At 39.4% G+C, this 23964-nt stretch overlaps 1 long non-coding RNA gene across 1 annotated transcript; it reads left to right on the forward strand.

Annotated features, from left to right (window-relative positions):
• The first annotated feature begins 5774 nt into the window (after positions 1-5774).
• On the forward strand, positions 5775-23539 carry LOC144340651 (uncharacterized). The gene is made up of 3 exons (XR_013416896.1): positions 5775-5871; positions 13877-13927; positions 23268-23539. It is a non-coding gene; the product is annotated as an uncharacterized LOC144340651 (long non-coding RNA).
• The last annotated feature ends 425 nt before the right edge of the window (positions 23540-23964 follow it).

The following is a 23964-nucleotide window of genomic DNA, read 5'->3' on the forward strand; positions in this document are numbered from 1 at the left end:
ACTGCATAATACCTCTCGTTCATGACAACATTCTTAAGCGTGGACCAGCTTGAGTTTCATGAGGTGCGTTTACAGTGTCTTTCAATATGAACAATCTTCACATCAAATGTAGTTCAGTAAAAGCAATTCAACTGATATTTACACAGGAGTTCTATGAAATAATTTCCTCTAGTCCATCTAAATTTGGGAATAGATTTGAGAGTATCTGCCCAAATGGAAGGACTACTCTATCAATTAGGTAGGGCTAGTTTGTGCCAGAAAATATCAGTTGCTTAAAACTACAATATTTAATTTTTGTTCAGGCAACATATTCATAATGGGTTAAAAAAGGACTGTGCTCATTGTAGTTATTAGGGAACCCTGGGTGTATAGAGGCTTCATGCTTTCGTGATCACAGAGACTGAGGGAAAGGACACAGCAAACCACATAGTAGCTCTTAAAACTTTGGCCCAGAACAGTCATCACGTCTGCTGACTGAAGCAAACCAGTCATCAGGCCAGGCCAGTCTTCTGTAGAAAGGGATGTGCAATCCTCCCATAGGGAAGTGCACTGAATATTGTAAACAACAATGCAGGTTATGACAACCATGTGTCCTTAACAAAAAAACCTAAATAATGATTTTCTTAATTGACATTTCCCAACATATTGGGTGACAGAAATTTCCAAATTGAATCATTCCCTACTGACTCCCTGAAGTGGTCGTGTTCTCTGCTGGCAGTTAAAAATGAGAACTGCCTGCTTTCAAGGACTGACCAGCTGGAGGTAGGATTGATATTCTACCATGAAAATGCAGCAGCCTAAAGGACCTCTGCCAGAATACGCTCCACCACTTAATACTTTTTATTGCTTTTGACAACTTATACTCCACGTTTTTTTTCTTCTCTAGGAAAACATATTGGTAACTAGACATATACATAACCTAGATTGCTATAATGACGATGTCTTTTATGATTCATCTTAACCATTCTTTCGTGACCCCTCCCATCAAAAACATTCAGTGACTTCCAGTGGCATTCCTAGCATTTTTGACACCTTGACTGGACCATTTTTATAACACCCCCCACTTTGTGATGAAATTACTTTCAAATAGTAATTAGTAATCAATATAATTTTTAAATCTTCTGTTTTAAAACAACAAATGAAAAGAAGTGATTTTGATTCTAAAGACTGTAAAAGTTTGGGGTATTTTATATATGAATTAAAATTTGCACCTATCAAATAAAAAATGTTATACTTGCATTTAAACGAAAATAGGAAACTCCAAGTGATCCCACAGTAACTCAAGTTCTGTTTCTCTGACTCAGAATCGCAGCTATGTCTGTCCAAGGTGATTGCCAACGTTTCCCCATTTATCCTAAGTGATTGTAGCTGAGTGGGGTACGCTTGGGGAACAATTGTTTAACTGGGAATTTACTGAATTAACTTCTATGCTGAACACAATGTTTAATAAAGGACAAAAAATAAAAATGTGCTAATTCAAACCATGCAATGTATTATTAAAACTCGATGCTAATGGCAGCAATTGTTTAAAACTAAGACCAGAAATGATTTTTTTTTGAGGAGGAGTATTTTATCACTTCATTGTTTAGAAATGTCGGCAGGAAGTGATGATTAGAATCAGAATGACTGGATTTTATTAGAGCTTTAAAATTTTTTATAGACAGGGTAACCCCTCATTGTCCATACCCAGAACTCCCTCATACTTGGTCAGCCCCTGGTGACTCCTCAGTGTTTACATAATTGAGTGCAAAGTGGTGATCTTTCGCATAGTTCTCCAACATATGGCCTCAACCTCCTTCCAGCCTACTCCTCCACAATTCACCTATTGTGAAAATACCCCATCGTCTAGGATTGTGAAAATATTCTGCATCCAGAGCCCTCCTCTTAAAAAAATACTTCTGTGTGTGTTCAGATTTCTCCCTCTGACAATGTAAGTGTAAAGAGCACAGGCTTTAGAGCCAGGATTTTCTAGGACTGGATTTTCCCTCTGCAGTTTATAAATTGTGTGACCTTGGACAAGTTATCCAACCCATCTGGGCCTTATCCTCCTCATCTGCAAAAATATTGATTACATAGCCCATTTACAGATACCACTGGATGAGATAAGAACACGTAAAATATATGTAAAATTGTCTTATCACTCCACATCTTTCATTATTCTCCCTTAATAAGTTTTGTATATCTAACAGTTACAGGACTTTGATCAAAACAGACCTGCATAGAGTTTGAACAATTGAATCGAATTGATTGGGCTTCATTCATGGTATACAAGCTACCAAAGTCACATGGTCTAAGCCCAAGCTCCAGTTCTTTCTACAGTTGCCTCAGCTGTGAGTCTTGAGCATTGTCATAAGAAGAGAATCTAGGATATTTCTCATTTGGCTTCAGTTCTTCTTCTTCAGCTGTCCAGAGCTTTTTCATTTAGAACAAACACTGTGACAAAATGAGGAGGCTGCAGAAGCACAAGTGGGAATGGCAGCTGACTGCATGGGGAGGAGGTGTCCATTTCACCTTCAGGACCATCTTAGCATTTTGAGCAGCTCATAGGTCAGGAATGCTGTTGTCATCAGGGTTAGAGCTATGTCCTGAATAAATACCAAGTTAGGAGGAAGATGACTCAGAGCTGCCTAAACCTCATACTCCTCTGATATTTTAAGCAACAGAGAGTGGCAAGCAGCTGTTAGATATCTTTGCTGCTTTGTTCAGGCAAAGCTTAGCCTGTTCCATTTGGAAAGAAAATGGTCATAATTTCCAGCCCATTTTAAACTCTTCCTTCTTAGAATTGTTACTGCACACGTAACCTGGGTCACACAACTTAGTTTTCTGCAATCTTAATTGTTTTTCTAATTATTTCCTCTTCCCCAAATGAATATTAAGTTTGTTGCGTAAAGAGAATATACCTTACATTCCTCTTATATTCTTTCCAAACTCAAAGATTTGCCTTTGACCCAGAGTAGGTAGTGCATACAAACACTAATTTCATTTATATAGGACTTTAATATGAAAAAATACCTTTATGTCCATTCTTTTGTTTAAACTTCACTACAACCTCATAAAATAATTGTTATTATCTTTATTTTATAAACCAGGAAACTAAAGTTTAGAGAGATTAAGTATACTGCCAAGGATAAGGATCATACAGCTAGTAATTAGCAAATCCTGCGTTTGTGTATGTGCGTGTGTGTGTATATTCACCCCATAAATCGTATCTTAAATACTCATTCATTAATGACAGCTTAATTGAAAAGCTTTAAAAATATATTTAATTTTTTTTCTACTTATTAAAGTCTTGTTCCCTAACTTGTTTTTCTGGCTCTGAAAGCAGCTAGAAAACCATTTTGTAATTTGCAAAGATGTAGATCTAGAACCTAATTATTTCATTTGTACACAGAAAAGAAAATCTGTACAAATGTAAGAAGAAATGGCACAGGAAAATCCTCAAGTAATAAGAAACCATAAATTCATTTGTATTTTAGGTAATATGTTTATGGCAGATATTCAGAGAATTAACATTATTTTGGGGCATCATTATTTATCTGAAAGATTAGGAAGGGCGTGGAAGAGTCTGTGCGGTTAAGGAGAGCAAAAATGGTGTAAATAATATCAATTGGTAGACTCATTTGATTCAGTCAACAGGTTTTATGAAGCACCTGCATTTTCTGTCATGGCTGACGAGTGGTTTTCAACACATGTTGACATTCGGATAGGTCAGATACTCTGTGAGTTCAATCAAGATAACCCTGTTTACCCACTAAGGTGACCCAGAGAGCTGCTAGAGACCTAGTTTTTCATTTTGGTCTCGTGCTACAAATGGTCAGCAACTCTGAGAATGATCGAAGACACCTGCCTCAATTATTATGCAATGATTCATAGATTCTTACTATAGAACATAATTGAGTATTTGGGTTTCCTCTTAGGGAGAGTAAACAAATTTCTTATTTATATCGACCAATCACAATTTGAGCAAGTTAAATATTAAAACCTATTGAAACAGAAAATGAAGTTGAGTTTAGGTGTGGATCATGTCAAGAACAACTATTTAGTCTTTATTTGAGAGATGATGTGCAAACATTTCATGCTGCTTGCCTCATTAATGTCTTCAGTAATTTACTACACCTTTTACTTCATTCATGAAAATTTCAAAGGATTAACTATGAATGGATATTTGAGGAAGTTAACTTACTGGATCACCGAAGTAGAGAAAGAGTGGCCCAAGGAAGGGTGGGGAGTAGAAAAGTGCTCAGGAGATAGTTGTTGAAGCTGCAGAGAAATTCTATTTCTATCTCCTGGTTTAAACCCTTCATCCCACTCAATGTACATTAACCTGAAATATTAATAGATCACTGTGCTTCTCCCTTAAAAATAATGCATAAGCATTTAGATTGATGATTACTGCTGCATTCAAGGTTCTGTAAATAATGATAACATAACTGTCTAGCACATTATATAAGATCACCTAAATTATAAGTAGAAGATGTATCACATCATGGTCAAGTCTAATATATGTAATTTATGGGCTTTATTCTCACTGTTGCAAGTGTCTATTGAAGAGGGCAGGAATAATGACCCTTATCCAGAAAAATAGATGAAGTCTGTGTCTTTTTCTAAATCTGGAGTTTAAGAAACTGTGCAATCCAAAGGAAAATCCCTTTTAAGGGGAAAAATTAAATCATTTAAGATCACCCCTCCCACTAGGTTCTATTAACCACATTTTGTGAACTTAGTATGTGTCTGACACGATGATGAGTATAATGGCAGTGGTGGTAGGAGGTGTAAAAAAGTGTTGGACATGTGCCTTATTTTCACTGTTAGCACTATTTCTTTGAGGAAAGGATGGCAGTCAGTCTTTTTCTTCTGTTTTGGGAACATCCCAGAGAATTATTAAAAATTGTTTTAACTTTCATTTTGTCCTCAAAGTCTTATGCTTTGATTATTTTTGTTCTCTGAACCTAATTTTACACTTTCTCATAGCTATAAGTATTCATCTTTTAAATATTTCTTTCTCTTCCAAGACAGCTTTCTCATATCTTATCTCGCCTGTCTTCTTTCTTTCAGATTTTTGCTGAGTTTCTTAACATAACTACTTTGAGCTCCATCGTGGTAATTTTTCCATCTGTTATGACTTTGTAAGCCGGTCTACAAACCTTGCATCATCGTCACCTATTGGTGCATAGAACTGAATTATTCTTCTTCCCAATTCAGAGCTTATTGTACATCCACAAGACTTTTCTTTTGTTTAGCCATATACCTTAATCCATTTCTGCATCTGTTCTCCTTTTTTCATAGGCAAACATTAATCATTTCATGCATTAATTTGAAGTTCATGAAACAGACATTATGTTGGTCAAAACAGTCAAATATCAACAATTTCATATGATTCAAATTAACATGTCTTCCCATTTCCCATTTCTTATTAATTATAATATTCAAAAATTGAAAAATATACAATATTTGTATACTTCCTTTTCTGACTAAGTTAGTGGTGCCACCTATATCAAATAGCTAGTTCCTACAAACATGGCGCTGTTCCTGGGTTCTGTATGCTTTTCCAGTAGCATCAGCTGCTGCCTAGTTATCACGAGGTACAATGATTTTCCTTTCCCTGCCAATATCGTTTTAGATATATATGGGTCTTTGCAGTTGTTGAAATAAATTTAGCTGATATTTGGCGATTAATCTTCTAATTTTAGAATACTTTCTCTCCTATTCTCCATCCCTTTGTCTGTTTGCTCTTTGTCTTTTCCATTTTCTTAACAGTATATTTAAGATCTTCCAGGGGCGGAGCAAGATGGCTGAATAGGAACAGCTCCAGTCTCCAACTCCCAGCGCGAGCGACACAGAAGACTGGTGATTTCTGCATTTTCAACTGAGGTACTGGGTTCATCTCACTGGGGAGTGCCAGACAATCGGTGCTGGTCAGCTGCTGCAGCCCGACCAGCGAGAGCTGAAGCACGGCGAGGCATTGCCTCACCTGGGAAGCGCAAAGGGGAAGGGAATCCCTTTTCCTAGCCAGGGGAAGTGAGACACACAACACCTGGAAAATCGGGTAACTCCCACCCCAATACTGCGCTTTAAGCAAACAGGCACACAAGGAGATCATATCCCACACCTGGCCAGGAGGGTCCCACACCCACGGAGCCTCCCTCATTGCTAGCACAGCAGTCTGTGATCTACCGGCAAGGCAGCAGCGAGGCTGGGGGAGGGGCGCCCGCCACTGCTGAGGCTTAAGTAGGTAAACAAAGCTGCTGGGAAGCTCGAACTGGGTGGAGTTCACAGCAGCTCAAGGAAACCTGCCTGTCTCTGTAGACTCCACCTCTGGGGACACGGCACAGTAAACAATAACAAACCAATAACAAACGCAGCCGAAACCTCTGCAGATGCAAACGACTCTGTCTGACAGCTTTGAAGAGAGCAGTGGATCTCCCAACACGGAGGTGGAGATCTGAGAAGGGACAGACTCCCTGCTCAAGTGGGTCTCTGACCCCTGAGTAGCCTAACTGGGAGACATCCCCCACTAGGGGCAGTCTGACACCCCACACCTCACAGGGTGGAGTACACCCCTGAGAGGAAGCTTCCAAAGCAAGAATCAGACAGGTACACTCGCTGTTCAGCAATATTCTATCTTCTGCAGCCTCTGCTGCTGATACCCAGGCAAACAGGGTCTGGAGTGGACCTCAAGCAATCTCCAACAGACCTACAGCTGAGGGTCCTGACTGTTAGAAGGAAAACTATCAAACAGGAAGGACACCTACACCAAAACCCCATCAGTACATCACCATGATCAAAGACCAGAGGCAGATAAAACCACAAAGATGGGGAAAAAGCAGGGCAGAAAAGCTGGAAATTCAAAAAATAAGAGCGCATCTCCCCCGGCAAAGGAGCGCAGCTCATCGCCAGCAACGGATCAAAGCTGGACGGAGAATGACTTTGACGAGATGAGAGAAGAAGGCTTCAGTCCATCAAATTTCTCAGAGCTAAAGGAGGAATTACGTACCCAGCGCAAAGAAACTAAAAATCTTGAAAAAAAAGTGGAAGAATTGATGGCTAGAGTAATTAATGCAGAGAAGGTCATAAACGAAATGAAAGAGATGAAAACCATGACACGAGAAATACGTGACAAATGCACAAGCTTCAGTAACCGACTCGATCAACTGGAAGAAAGAGTATCTGCGATTGAGGATCAAATGAATGAAATGAAGCGAGAAGAGAAACCAAAAGAAAAAAGAAGAAAAAGAAATGAACAAAGCCTGCAAGAAGTATGGGATTATGTAAAAAGACCAAATCTACGTCTGATTGGGGTGCCTGAAAGTGAGGGGGAAAATGGAACCAAGTTGGAAAACACTCTTCAGGATATCATCCAGGAGAACTTCCCCAACCTAGTAGGGCAGGCCAACATTCAAATCCAGGAAATACAGAGAACGCCACAAAGATACTCCTCGAGAAGAGCAACTCCAAGACACATAATTGCCAGATTCACCAAAGTTGAAATGAAGGAAAAAATCTTAAGGGCAGCCAGAGAGAAAGGTCGGGTTACCCACAAAGGGAAGCCCATCAGACTAACAGCAGGTCTCTCGGCAGAAACTCTCCAAGCCAGAAGAGAGTGGGGGCCAATATTCAACATTCTTAAAAAAAAGAATTTTCAACCCAGAATTTCATATCCAGCCAAACTAAGTTTCATAAGTGAAGGAGAAATAAAATCCTTTACAGATAAGCAAATGCTTAGAGATTTTGTCACCACCAGGCCTGCCTTACAAGAGACCCTGAAGGAAGCACTAAACATGGAAAGGAACAACTGGTACCAGCCATTGCAAAAACATGCCAAAATGTAAAGACCATCGAGGCTAGGAAGAAACTGCATCAACTAACGAGCAAAATAAAGAGTTAATATCATAATGGCAGGATCAAGTTCACACATAACAATCTTAACCTTAAATGTAAATGGACTAAATGCTCCAATTAAAAGACACAGACTGGCAAACTGGATAAAGAGTCAAGACCCATCAGTCTGCTGTATTCAGGAGACCCATCTCACACGCAGAGACATACATAGGCTCAAAATAAAGGGATGGAGGAAGATTTACCAAGCAAATGGAGAACAAAAAAAAGCGGGGGTTGCAATACTAGTCTCTGATAAAACAGACTTTAAACCATCAAAGATCAAAAGAGACAAAGAAGGCCATTACATAATGGTAAAGGGATCAATTCAACAGGAAGAGCTAACTATCCTAAATATATATGCACCCAATACAGGAGCACCCAGATTCATAAAGCAAGTCCTTAGAGACTTACAAAGAGACTTAGACTCCCATACAATAATAATGGGAGACTTCAACACTCCACTGTCAACATTAGACAGATCAACGAGACAGAAAGTTAACAAGGATATCCAGGAATTGAACTCATCTCTGCAGCAAGCAGACCTAATAGACATCTATAGAACTCTCCACCCCAAATCAACAGAATATACATTCTTCTCAGCACCACATCGTACTTACTCCAAAATCGACCATGTAATTGGAAGTAAAGCACTCCTTAGCAAATGTACAAGAACAGAAATTATAACAAACTGTCTCTCAGACCACAGTGCAATCAAACTAGAACTCAGGACTAAGAAACTCAATCAAAACCGCTCAACTACATGGAAACTGAACAACCTGCTCCTGAATGACTACTGGGTACATAACGAAATGAAGGCAGAAATAAAGATGTTCTTTGAAACCAATGAGAACAAAGATACAACATACCAGAATCTCTGGGACACATTTAAAGCAGTGTGTAGAGGGAAATTTATAGCACTAAATGCCCACAAGAGAAAGCAGGAAAGATCTAAAATTGACCCTCTAACATCGCAATTAAAAGAACTAGAGAAGCAAGAGCAAACACATTCAAAATCTAGCAGAAGGCAAGAAATAACTAAGATCAGAGCAGAACTGAAGGAGATAGAGACACAAAAAACTCTCCAAAAAATCAATGAATCCAGGAGTTGGTTTTTTGAAAAGATCAACAAAATTGACAGACCACTAGCAAGACTAATAAAGAAGAAAAGAGAGAAGAATCAAATCGACGCAATTAAAAATGATAAAGGGGATATCACCACCGACCCCACAGAAATACAAACTACCATCAGAGAATACTATAAACACCTCTACGCAAATAAACTGGAAAAATCTAGAAGAAATGGATAATTTCCTGGACACTTACACTCTTCCAAGACTAAACCAGGAAGAAGTTGAATCCCTGAATAGACCAATAGCAGGCTCTGAAATTGAGGCAATAATTAATAGCCTACCAACCAAAAAAAGTCCAGGACCAGATGGATTCACAGCTGAATTCTACCAGAGGTACAAGGAGGAGTTGGTACCATTCCTTCTGAAACTATTCCAATCAATAGAAAAAGAGGGAATCCTCCCTAACTCATTTTATGAGGCCAACATCATCCTGATACCAAAGCCTGGCAGAGACACAACAAAAAAAGAGAATTTTAGACCAATATCCCTGATGAACATCGATGCAAAAATCCTCAATAAAATACTGGCAAACCGGATTCAGCAACACATCAAAAAGCTTATCCACCATGATCAAGTGGGCTTCATCCCTGGGATGCAAGGCTGGTTCAACATTCGCAAATCAATAAACATAATCCAGCATATAAACAAAACCAAAGACAAGAACCACATGATTATCTCAATAGATGCAGAAAAGGCTTTTGACAAAATTCAACAGCCCTTCATGCTAAAAACGCTCAATAAATTCGGTATTGATGGAACGTACCTCAAAATAATAAGAGCTATTTATGACACACCCACAGCCAATATCATACTGAATGGGCAAAAACTGGAAAAATTCCCTTTGAAAACTGGCACAAGACAGGGATGCCCTCTCTCACCACTCCTATTCAACATAGTGTTGGAAGTTCTGGCTAGGGCAATCAGGCAAGAGAAAGAAATCAAGGGTATTCAGTTAGGAAAAGAAGAAGTCAAATTGTCCCTGTTTGCAGATGACATGATTGTATATTTAGAAAACCCCATTGTCTCAGCCCAAAATCTCCTTAAGCTGATAAGCAACTTCAGCAAAGTCTCAGGATACAAAATTAATGTGCAAAAATCACAAGCATTCTTATACACCAGTAACAGACAAACAGAGAGCCAAATCAGGAATGAACTTCCATTCACAATTGCTTCAAAGAGAATAAAATACCTAGGAATCCAACTTACAAGGGATGTCAAGGACCTCTTCAAGGAGAACTACAAACCACTGCTCAGTGAAATCAAAGAGGACACAAACAAATGGAAGAACATACCATGCTCATGGATAGGAAGAATCAATATCGTGAAAATGGCCATACTGCCCAAGGTAATTTATAGATTCAATGCCTTCCCCATCAAGCTACCAATGAGTTTCTTCACAGAATTGGAAAAAACTGCTTTAAAGTTCATATGGAACCAAAAAAGAGCCTGCATCTCCAAGACAATCCTAAGTCAAAAGAACAAAGCTGGAGGCATCACGCTACCTGACTTCAAACTATACTACAAGGCTACAGTAACCAAAACAGCATGGTACTGGTACCAAAACAGAGATATAGACCAATGGAACAGAACAGAGTCCTCAGAAATAATACCACACATCTACAGCCATCTGATCTTTGACAAACCTGAGAGAAACAAGAAATGGGGAAAGGATTCCCTATTTAATAAATGGTGCTGGGAAAATTGGCTAGCCATAAGTAGAAAGCTGAAACTGGTTCCTTTCCTTACTCCTTATACGAAAATTAATTCAAGATGGATTAGAGACTTAAATGTTAGACCTAGTACCATAAAAATCCTAGAGGAAAACCTAGGTAGTACCATTCAGGACATAGGCATGGGCAAAGACTTCATGTCTAAAACACCAAAAGCAACAGCAGCAAAAGCCAAAATTGACAAATGGGATCTTATTAAACTAAAGAGCTTCTGCACAGCAAAAGAAACTACCATCAGAGTGAACAGGCAACCTACAGAATGGGAGAAAATTTTTGCAATCTACTCATCTGACAAAGGGCTAATATCCAGAACCTACAAAGAACTCGAACAAATTTACAAGAAAAAAAGAAACAACCCCATCAAAAAGTGGGCAAAGGATATGAACAGACATTTCGCAAAAGAAGACATTCATACAGCCAACAGACACATGAAAAAATGCTCATCATCACTGGCCATCAGAGAAATGCAAATCAAAACCACAATGAGATACCATCTCACACCAGTGAGAATGGCGATCATTAAAAAGTCAGGAAACAACAGGTGCTGGAGAGGATGTGGAGAAATAGGAACACTTTTACACTGTTGGTGGGATTGTAAACTAGTTCAACCATTATGGAAAACAGTATGGCGATTCCTCAAGGATCTAGAACTAGATGTACCATATGACCCAGCCATCCCATTACTGGGTATATACCCAAAGGATTATAAATTATGCTGCTATAAAGACACATGCACACGTGTGTTTATTGCAGCACTATTCACAATAGCAAAGACTTGGAATCAACCCAAATGTCCATCAGTGACAGAGTGGATTAAGAAAATGTGGCACATATACACCATGGAATACTATGCAGCCATCAAAAAGGATGAGTTTGTGTCCTTTGTAGGGACATGGATGCAGCTGGAAACCATCATTCTTAGCAAACTATCACAAGAACAGAAAACCAAACACCGCATGTTCTCACTCATAGGTGGGAACTGAACAATGAGATCACTTGGACTCAGGAAGGGGAACATCACACACGGGGGCCTATCATGGGGAGGGGGGAGGGGGGAGGGATTGCACTGGGAGTTATACCTGATGTAAATGACGAGTTGATGGGTGCAGCACACCAACATGGCACAAGTATACATATGTAACAAACCTGCACGTTATGCACATGTACCCTACAACTTAAAGTATAACAATAATAAATAAATTTAAAAAAAAAAAGATCTTCCATTGTGTTTTTAATATTAACCATTGTAAGTTTAATATCCAAGGTCTTTATCATGTTTTCTGATTGTTCCTTTGTAAAGGCATCTTATTCTTAATTCATGGATGTAATATTTTCTTTCATCTTTCTAAAAATATTAATCATAGTTTCATCTCTTTTCCTCCAACTTGCTTCTTATATTTTCCATTCCCGGTACCTAGTCATAGTTTAGAGTGGAGGTTTGAAAAGTGAATTAGAAGCTCTGTGCTCATGGTTGGGACTTGCCAACTGTAGGCTTCCCTATAGCCTATGCTGGCTAGGCTGCTCAGAGCCTGTAATGCCATTATCTTCAGGGCTTCCCTCTCTGGTTTATCAGTATTTCCAGATAATGATCTTCTGATCTCCAACCTAGATAGCATGAGGCTAGCTATTAGCACTCTGGTAACTGAGGGATCTCAAAGTTCAGTATGCAAACTTGCACTTAATCCCCCTATCCTGAGTATGCCATTTCTTTTTTCCACTAGGCTTGATGTCCCCCAGGTCAGAGAATCTCTGTTTTCCTATGTCTGGAGAATAAGCTTCCAGTTCTATTGTTGCATGGAGTAGAAGTCACACAGACTGGAGGAGGGTATCTGAAGATAGATTTCATAAACAGTTTTAACCAGTCCTCTTTGGTTTTGTTTGGTTTCACCTTATCCCCACTTTCAGAGCCATATGGTGCTAAAACTATCTGGACCTTGGGAAGATTTTGCCAAAGTATTAGAATAATTTCCCAGATTTCTGCTGCCAGTTTCGGATTCACTTTCTTAGTTCACGAAGTCATTTAATACTCATTCTTTTTTATCATCTTCTGAAGTTTTATTGCTATTCTCCCATTCTCTGTTCTCTTTGTCCTTATAAGTTTATGCTTTGAAATATCCTTTTACTATTGTTTTATGGGGTTTCTGTGGGGGGTAAATTCAAAGGCACACATCTAATCCCCCATTTTTAACTGGAAATCCCTCTATTATCTTTTATTATTTGGTTCTTGTTTCTTTGGTTTACTTGGTTACTGTTTTATTGTTGCTTTGAGTAATCAATCACTTAACTTATTTATGTAAATCTCAGTTTCTGATAAATGTCTCTAAAATAAAAAATTTCATTAGTACTAATTTACTTCCAAAATTTGACCTTTAAGCTTTTATTGTTATTAAACTGTAAATATTTCACAGTTTTTCTTATGTCTTTCTCTTTAACCAAAAAACCCCCTCATTTTTAAATAATATGTTTTATTGTTTCCAGCAACATAGATCATGGAATTTCTAAATCTTAGTTTTGGTTTCTGATCTTATTGTGTTGTGATCAGAGCTATAAGTCTATATTATACTGATTTTAGGGGGAGTATTGAAGCTTTTTTGTGGCTTATTGCATGATAGATTTTTTTTTTTTAAATTCCATGTGCTTGAATAAAAAAGTGTCCTGTATGTTTGTTGTGAAAAAAGATTCCTAGGCCGGGTGCAGTGGCCCACGCCTGTAATCCCAGCACTTTGGGAGGCAGAGGTGGACGGATCACTTGATGTCAGGAGTTCAAAACCAGCCTGGCCAACACAGCAAAACCCTGTCTCTACTAAAAATACAAAAATTAGCTGGGCGTGGTGGCACATGCCTCTAATCCCAGCTACTTGGGAGGCTGAGGCAGGAGAATCGCTTGAACCCAGGAGGCAGAGGTTGCAGTGAGCCGAGATTGCGCCACTGCACTCCAGCCTGGGTGACAGGGTGAAACTGTGTCTCCAGAAAAAAAAAAAGAGAGAGATTCCTAGGTAGTATAAATTAAGCTTATTCATTCTCAATTTTTTAAATTTAGTTTTTATTTTTGGTATTATTTGCAACTACTTGGTCTTTCTTCGTGGTTCCTCTTTCCTCTCTAAACTCTCTGTTTTTCTTTCTTCTTGTCATCCGTAGGATTTGCAGAAAGAACCAACAACTCCTATAGATGATGACAGTTCTCATTCTGTAAGTTTATCTGATCCTTATTTCATTTTACTAATACAACAATGCAATTTTGGCTGCTTATACTTTTCCATTTGGCTGCTTGCTATAGAGCTAGAGGGACTTCAAGGAGACTCACATGAAATATTTTTGTTTATATAAGTAGAAAAACTGAAGCCTAGAGAAGTTAATTAACTTCTGAAACTCTCAACTAGTTATTCTAATTAGTTAATCACATTAGTTAATCTAGTCTATTAACACTTTTCTTAACCTGAAGTTGAAGTTAAAAGTATCTTGACAGACCTAATGGTAAAGTATAAGATTTGTGAATGTACCGCTTAAGCAATGGATGTTTTACAAATGGAAGGAATTATTTGTGTAGCTCAGTACAATCTTCGCAATAACACAATTCTTCTGAATTCTTGATGCATGTATTCACTATTATTATTATGAACATCTATCAGACACATTGTTAGAGTTTCTTATTTCAGAAATGATTCCAGTTTAGCAGAGAAGGCACCTACATAAACGAGAGCTCTAAGATTGTTAGATAGGCGCTGAAAGATAAGAAAGCTATGGGTCAGAGGTTTTCTGGTGAGGAGAGTGTTCACTCTTCCAGGAGGTCAGGGGAGGCTTAGCAGAGGATAGGTCACACCCTCCGACACCTCTCAGGCAAGAGTGCATCCTTTACTTTTGTCCTATGTTCTCTGGTGAACACACACAGGAAACTGTAAGTCCTTTGGTATTTCGTAGAATATTGTGTGTGCTGTTGCAGACGATTTTGTAGAGTTAAGTGGTTTTTGGACAGCCTTATGGATCATATATCTTGTAAAAAATGGAAAACCAGTGGAAGATCTTAGGCAGGAAAACGGGTATGTGTCTGTAGTATTGATGCCTTAAGTATATTGAAACATCATTGGTGTATTCCTGCACAGTCCTGATACATTTGTTTGGACATTTACAGGAAACCTTTCATTACTATTGGGCTTAGGGTTCCAACTTCTTTTTATTCATGATCATGAATCATGTCCCTAGTGAAACTATAATAAAAGTAAGATGCCAAGAACCCAGGTACAGAAGAGAAAAAGGTTGTCAAGATCCTGAAAGAAATTAGGGAAATCACTTGTGTTCTCCAGGCTTGTTAACTGCCCATCTTCCAAACATTTTTTTTTGTCAGCTGGGTACAGTGGCTCATGCCTGTAATCCCAGCACTTTGGGAGGCCAAGGAGATCACAAGGTCAAGAGATCGAGACCATCCTGGCTAACACGGTGAAACCCTGTCTTTACTAAAAATACAAAAAGTTAGCCGGGCGTGGTCGCGGGCGCCTGTAGTCCCAGCTACTCGGGAGGCTGAGGCAGGAGAATGGTGTGAACCCGGGAGGCAGAGCTTGTAGCGAGCAGAGATCGCACCACTGCACTCCAACCTGGGCAACAGAGCGAGACTCCATTTCAAAAAAAAAAAAAAATTTTTGTCTATCTTTTCTTCTCTTCCCTCACTCCTTCCTTCCTTTCTCTTTTTCTCTCCCCTCCCTCCTTCCTTCTCCCTCTCCTTCCCTTCCTTCTACCTTCTTTTCCTTTTTTTCTTCTTTCTTCAACACAGAGCATAAATTCTATATTTTTGTTTCTTTCTGGTTAGTCTTTTTGGATGAAGATGGTATTATAGCAGTTCATACTCTATACCCATGGAGAAGAGTTTACTGGTAAACCATGAACTAGCCCGGGCTCATTTAAAACTGAGACAGAGTCAAAGCTCTAAGCTTCTTGACTTGGAGTTTATGGTATTTTAGTAGTTTATACACTGTTTATTCAATGGGAATTAAAGTCCATTTTTAAAGAATAAAATAAATTAACATAAACTTCAGCCCCAAAACTGCCTTTCATAAGCAGTAAAACAAAATCTTTCCGCAGGCACAAAAATGTTGAAAAACAATGATTTTTCATGTTGGCTCAGAATTGCTTGCATTTGCATTACTATAATTATGTATCATCCAGAATGTTAACCCTGGTTTATTTTGTCATTACTCCATGTGCCTCTGTAGTTTTATACAAGTGGTAGTGGTGACTTGGTTATTGTTCTAAGTTTTATTACATTTTATATTGTGTGTTTTGTTTTGTTTTGTTTTGTATTATTCCAAGTTTGTATTATGGTTCTTTCTTTCTAATTTTATTGTGTCTACTTTATTTGATTTAATCATACTGCATTATAACATCAAATGAGTAGAAAATTTTATTCTTCCCCCAAATAATTACAATTTTATACAGTTTAAAGTTGTGAATAATCATATTTAAATCATAGTTTCAATTTGGTTACTTTAATACATTTAAGTCTATTCTTCTATTTTCTCTTTAAAACTCAGAAAGTACAGCAGTATGGCTGTGTGTGTGTGCGTGTGTGTGTGTGTTCATGGGGGGAGTCTCTTAGATATTAATTTAGACGTTAAGTAATTCATCCAACCTGTGAGTATGCAGAACCAGGACTAGAACTCAGATCTTTCGAGTCCTATCTCTTTCTATCTTTCCTCTGCTATTCAGCACTTCACATAATTAATACATTAGTCCCATCCTTATCCTGTGAGATACTTCCCAGGACCCTAAGTGTATACCTGAGTATTTGGAGAGCATACACTCTATTTTTGCTTTTTCTCTCCCTCCCTTCCTTCCTTCCTTCCTGCCTGCCTGCCTGCCTGCCTGCCTGCCTGCCTGCCTTCCTTCCTTCCTTCCTTCCTTCCTTCCTTCCTTCCTTCCTTCCTTCCTTCCTTTCTCTCTTTTTCTCTTTCTCTCTTTCTTTCTCTCTTTCTCTCCCTCTCTCTCTCTCTCTTTCTTTCCTTCTCCCCCCCTCCCACTTTTTTTTGAGACAGGGCTTTGCTTTGTTGCCCAGGCTACGGTACAGTGGCACGATCTGAGCTAACTGCAGTCTCTGCCTTTTGGGTTCAAGCAATTCTCTTGACTCAGCCTCCTGAGCAGCTGGGATTACAGGCACACACCACCACACCTGGCTAATTTTTTTGTATTTTTTGTAGAGATGGGGGTTTCACCATGTTGGCCAGGCTGGTCTTGAACTCCTGACCTCAGGTGATCCACCCCCACTCGGTCTCCCAAAGTGTTGGGATTACAGGCATGAGCCACAGTGCCAGGCATGCTTTTTCTTATACATATATACTTATGATGATAATTTAAGAATTAGGCACAGTAAGAGATTAGCAACAATAAGTAATAATAAAATAGAACAGTTATAACAATATATTCTAATGAAAGTTGTGTGAATGTGGTATCTCTCTCTCTCTCAAAATATCTTTTTGTACTTTAGGTAACTGAAAACCACGAAAAGCAAAATGCACATAAAGGTTGAGGGGATTACTGTATACCCAGTCAATTACCTTGGTGTGTGAAAGTTCAGTAAAATAATTTTAAGTTGTCAAATCTAGTCCACGATGAACATTGCAAAGGCACAGATCAGGGCAGGGGAGTAGCATTAACCATTCTATAGTTACAAGGTAGGTATTTGTACCTGCTGGGGCATCAAGGTATAAATCACAAAATTTATAATAACATAACTTATCAACAAATATTTTCAAATTATAACATGCTTTATTGGGTCAGAATACATTTTGGATAATTTATAGGGTTGGTTTGTCCAACCTGCTTCTCTCATAAATCAACTATAGGAATGAAGCTCACTTTCTTTAGATCACACAACAATGGAGACAGAAGTGTCTGAGAATGTTCATTTCTTTCACTCGCTTGAACTATGATAGTACAAAACTTTTCCAAGTAGATGGATAATTACCCTGTATTTAAGATGCCATAATTTTGTAAAATGACCTTTTAATTTGATCCCAGTAGATGGATATTTAATTAACCTCATACAAAGATCAATATGATATAATTTTTGAATTTTTATAGTTTAAAATCTGAAGAAATGATATGATCAATATTTTTGATTATTATAGGCATATTATGATACTGGTCATAAAGTACATGTAAAAAAACATGTTCTGGGAAATCAAAGTGATAAAGGTATCTGTAGCTTAGGCACATCAGAAAAGGCTTCCTGGTAGAAGGCATTAAGATGACATTGAGCAGGGCACTGTGGCTCATGGCTGTAGTCCCAGCATCTTGGGAGGCTGAGGTGTGAGGATTGCTTGAGGCCAGGAGTTCAAGGTTGCAGTGAGCTATGATCGTGTCACTGCACTTCAGCCTGGGTGACAGAGCAAGATCTTGTCTCTCAAAATATATATACATATATATATAGTGAACATTAAAAGATGTGCAGGAGTTCAAGAAGGACCGGATGAGTGAGGGAAGAACTGTCAGTGAGGTGCATGTAAGAAGCAGAGGTCTGGAGTCACTGGAGTGTGCGACATGATCAGAAGGGAGCTCAGGTCCCCGCTAGGGAAGCCCTGCGAGGTAAACCTGGACACACAGCAGAGGCAGAGTGGAGACAACCTGAACGCCAAAGTGAGGAATTTACAAATTACTCAATAGGGCAATTCTGGGGAATCAATGCCTATTTTTGAGGCAAAGAGCAACCAGATGGGGACAATACTTTAGAAGAAAGATCTCTTGGGTGGGTTGAGCAAAAGGGATTGAAAGGGGAGGGTAAGTGGAAGCAGGAAGGACAGAGAAAGAAGATCTGAGGCAGGTGGTAATGGAAAAGGGTTTGTAGGGAAGTGGATGATGGCGAGGAATTTCCTGGACTTGGCCACTGATTTGACAAAAGGGAAAAAGGAGACAAAATTAAAAAAAATGACACCCCCGCCTGGTGTTTCTCTCTGGGTGACTGGTAGCATGGTGGCTCCATGAGAAGAACAAAAAAGTCTGTGAAGCAGCTTTCGAGGTGGAGGTGAGGGTTATGGATGGTAAACAAAAGATCGCTTTACATCTAAACTAAATGCTTCATATATCAGCTTAAACCACTGGACAAATAAAGGATTTAACACCTGACCCTTTATTTTTCATGGGGCCTGTGTGATTTTGTTTTTGTGTGTGCTGCCTTTTGCTTACAGTCTATATTAAAATAATTAGGCTTATCTTGCAGTTGAAGCAATATTATAATTTCCTGAGTTGGAAAATAATGACAATAACGATAATAACATGAGCAACAATCACAACAACCACCGTCACAACAAACCCACCAAGAACAGCGATTGTGCAGCCTTCTGTTGTTCACGATTGCACGAAACTATACTCATTATATTGCTTTCCACTCTTTGACTCCATGCCAAACTTCAGCCTGCTTAGGGTCAGAGCTTGCTGGGAGTGTGCCGCCTGCTATATTGTGTGTGCTGTACTGGGATCAAAGCATTCTTTCTCGTTCCTCATCTACCTCTTCTCCCTACTGCTTGTCTGCCTTCTCCTGCAGGGGGTCAGACTGGCCACATTTGCACGTCTCAGTGCATAGCCCTTTTATACAAAGTTTTCTTTGTTAATCAGGAAAAGTGAATGCAAATCCTCTCTCTGTACAATGAACTGCTTTGAGAAGAAGGTGTGACAGTGATATAATGACCTGGTGAATTTTCAGACAAGGAAAATCAAAATATCTTGGTTTATTTTCTAAAGATTAGTATTTGAGAGATGTGTGTGTGTGTGTGTGTGTGTGTGTGTGTGTGTGTGTCCACATTCTTCCTCTGGAAGACAATGTCATTATGCAATAGAGTTCTTGAATTCTCTCCTTCTCCATGTTTATATCTGAATTATCCTTTATATTTGGGTGTCAGAGCAAGATTTTGTTGTTGCTGAAACTTCAGGATATGCAATCTGTGTGTCTCCGGCTGGTTAATGAGCTTTAATACCTAACCTTAGTGGGTCACTCTCATAGTCTCTGGTAGGGCCTAGAGGGGTACACGTGGCTACCTCCCCCTTATTAGCCATGAAGCCAGAGTACACTGAAACATAAGCACTACCTTCCATCATGTTTCTAAGATATTAATAAAAACACAGTGGCTGCTCATTCTGCCTTTCAGTTTTACTTGTCATTACTTCTTGCACCAATCAAACAAACAGTTGGTAATCATTTAATGGAAGTTCAGGTAAGTTACAAGGTGATTTTTGAATAGCCCAGCAGTCTTTGGCTATGGATTATACTTGAAGATCTTGGACGACACACTAGGTAGTTATTAAATGTTAAAAAACAGACACAAAATGAAGAGGTCTGTGTTGTGTTTTACTTAATTTCTTCTTTTGTTAGCATAGTAGAATCAAAAAGATGGTCGCTTCATTTGACCTCCTCTCCACGGGAATAGTAACTATAATGGGTTTAATTAACTATGTGGCATTGATGTAATTAGTTATCCTGGTGATTATACTTCTTTAATAAAAGTGCTTCATTTGAGATGCATTGGTGTTCTGCAGTGGCCGAGCCCTACACCTATATTTCATAACTGTCTAGACAGTGGAACTGTGTGAATATTTTACCAACAGCCCTTGAGAGAGGTTAGCTTGCATGGCTTAAGGTAATTGGGAACTAATGATTTTGCCCCTGGTTTCAGGCTCTTGCAGCAGAGAGCAGAGATGCTGTGGGGGAGGGGTGGCCGTTCATTTTGTGTACGCTGAAAGGGAGGGGGAAGGGCTGTGTTTTGGAAACCATATGCTCTTAGGAACTATTTCTCTTTAAGCTAGCAGTCAGAGAGACAGTATCACCAGAGGGAACTGGGGGTGTTTAATCTATGGGTGGACTGCATAAATACATTTCAATAAATGTACACAGTGTATAGGGACATATGCTCATATTAACAGGAATCCTGACTGTACACATGTCTATTAAGAAACATGCAGTACATTTCGGTATTAAAAGTAGATCACTGCTTAGATTTGGTCAGCAGGTGACTGTCAATGTCCCTTTCACACGGCTCAGTAGACAATGAAGTCAGGCTGTATGGAAAAAAATAGGGCAAATATAAAAGAAGAAACATAATGCAAAAATTACCATATGAAAATGTCAATAATAATGTCACAAGAAACCCCAAAGAAGAGAACAAAAGCAAAAAGATTATCTAGCTGTGCCCAGCCCCATCCACAGCAAACATGGTGTCTGAACCCCCTTAGTTTCCTCACTATTCAAACTTGGGTAATGGAAGGGGAGGGGGGAAGGATGGGGATGGGAACAGAATGGTGTGGACAGAAGGGGGGTTTAGAAACTAGCTGAAGTAGATGCTGCTGAGAAATAATAGGCTCTGCAGATGATCTCTTTCGCAGGTAGAAGTGCTATTGCTTTTCCAGTCTGCTTCCTTTGACTCTCCTTCTTTTTTCAAAGCTATGCTTTCCCTGTCACCTCTTCCAGCAGCTCTTTATCCTGCAGAAGTGTGTACCCTCCCATCCGCATCTCTCCCGCTTTCCGCTTTCTCCCTGTCTAGAGACACACACTGAAATCACTGCAGGCATTTGCTGCTTCGTGCAGCATGGCAAGGAACACTGTGGGTCATTCTAACAGCCAAACCCATAAACAAGCACCACTGAAAAACCAAACAAATGGAGAAGAAGTGCCTCAGTGGAGGTACCTGCCAACAAGACTTGTTCCTTTGCCACGAGGGATGCTCCGGCAAAAGCCTCCATCCCTCATTAAATCAATAAAATCAAGTGTCCTTTATTTTAATCCTCTGCACTGTAATCCAGTAGCAAGGAGAGGGGCCCAGGCTTTTCATCTCATTGTTTCAAAACAGATCGTTTGGTTGGAATTGACAAAAGGTTCATTCCTTTACCTTTGTGGAAATGTCAGTAAAAAGGCAGGTGCTGGGCATTCGGACTCTTTTGCTTAGTAGAAGGAAAAAAGGAGTGTGTGGGGGGTGGGGGTGGTATTGGGGGTGGGAGGAGGGATCTGTGACAGGCTAACTACATGTACCAAAGCTTTCTAAGACATTTTGTTTAGCTTGATATTGTGCAGCAGTGAGAAGAGAGGTGGAATCCATTGTGTGCCAGCTGCATGAATCACCGGATTGAAGTCTAACAGCCTCAGATCCTCTTTTATACAGTAGAGGGGAGATTAAAGCAGGGAGCTCATATGTCACAAAATAGAGGTACAATGCAGTTCTGGCTTGCTTAGTGCACTTAGCCGGCGTTGGATCCAAATTTAGCCAAAGGGAAAGAACGTGCGCTGCTATCAGCCAGGGAGGTGACAAATGTTGAGCTGTAATATCCAAAATTCCTTTTCTGTTTCCAAAATGTCATCTCTCCTTTGTCAGCTTCATTATGATTGAATCTATGTATAGTCACAGACCAACTGGAAACAAACAAAAACACCCAAACCCTAGATAAATTATTCCACACCTGCATCTTCCTAAGCTGTGTAATTGATACAGAGCATAGAGAAGTTTTGTATCGGGACTGTAAACCACATTTATCTAATATATATTTGTCGAGTGCTATGGTAAGTGCATTCTGGAAGCTGAAAGGGATATACAAGGAATCTAATATATATTCTTCTACTCTCCAAAATCTGGCAGACTTCTTAAAGAGATAAGATAGACAGACAGACAGATAGACATAACCATATACACACCCTTTCGGAAAAAAAGCTGTGGGGCATTTTGTTAAATGTGGGAAGATGAAAAGTGCTGTAGAAATCAGAAGAAGTGAAACTTTTAGCTGAAACTTAAAAAAAAAATCGAATAGAGAGTGTTTGCAATACTCAGTACTTTTTGGAATCTTACATGCCCTGCATCATGGAGCATAGTGTATTTTTATTTGTATCATTTCAATTTAATAGGTAAAGAAACTGAAGCCCAGAGAGGTAAGTAACTTTCCCAGAGTTATGCAGTTAATAAGAGACAGAGCAGGAATTTAAACTTACAACCTATTGCTGTTTTTTTTTGTTTTGTTTTGTTTTTATTTTTATTTGTTTGTTTGTTTTTTGAGAGAGAGGGTTTCACTCTGTCATCCAAGCTGGAGTGCAGTGGCATGGTATTGGCTTATGGTGGCCTCAACCTCCTGGGCTCAGATGAATCTCCTGCCTTAGCTCCCCAAAGTAGCTGGAACTAGAGGTATGCACCACCACTTTAGGCTAATTTTTGTATTTTTTGTAGGGGTGGGGTCTCCACATATTGCCCAGGTTTATCTTGAATTCCTGAGCTCAAGTAATCTGCCCCCCTCAACCTCCCAAAGTGCTGGGATTACAAGCGTGAACCACCAAGCACAGCCCCCAACTATAATACGACTTAAACTACATCTGCAGCTCTCTTGGCAAGAGGCTGTAGATATGAGTCTACAATTTGTCTTTGAGGCCCAGTCCAGTGTCTTTCTGACGGTTCCCACTGCCTTTCTCGCCTTCATGTGGGCCTTCACCATTGATTCCTAAGATCTACCAAATTTTTGCTGTGTTTTCTGCACCTATCACACCTCTACTATCTGCTTTTCTTTTTGCTTCATGGAGAAAACTTCAAGGAAGATGGAGAGCCATGTAGCCCTGGCCATCTACACCATCAAGGACTCCAATTACACCTGAGTGGTCACATCTGCTTGCTGACTGTGCTAGTCATCTCTTTCTCAGACTTCCAGGAGCCATTCCAGGCATTCTCTGTTTTCAAGCCCTCAATGCAACTGGTAAATGATCTCATATCTTAATAAGAACATCTGACATGTGATACCTCATCTTCACCTTAATAACAACTTCCAGCTCCCATCTCGGCACTCCCTCAGTACCCTGCCCAGAGAGGTAAGTAACTTGCCCAGAGTCACACAGTTAATAAGAGGCAGGGCAATACTTTAGACTTTGCCAGAAGAGCTGCCCCTCTCCAGCTTTTTCACACTAATTGGTGGGATCACTGACGATTGACTTTGGAGTTTGTATCCTTTTTTGCCCTCAAGATTTCCCCCACTCTATTTCTGAAGCTCTAGGTCTGTATACCACTGCTAGAATCCTTATTCAAAATCTGAACTCAGAGAAGACCTGATAAACACAGGATTGTAAAAATCTTTTAAAAGACTCAGTATTTTTCTCAGTCTAAGAGCTTTTAATATTTGTTTAATAGGAGAACAAATCCACCTGCCAAAGGACACATTTATGATTGCGGGGCATCAGACACCACTGTAAATGACTAAGATATTTGGGGGCAATGGTACTCAAAGCA

This window comes from Macaca mulatta, chromosome 4 (genome assembly GCF_049350105.2).
Source record: "Macaca mulatta isolate MMU2019108-1 chromosome 4, T2T-MMU8v2.0, whole genome shotgun sequence".
NCBI classification, from domain to species: domain Eukaryota; kingdom Metazoa; phylum Chordata; class Mammalia; order Primates; family Cercopithecidae; genus Macaca; species Macaca mulatta.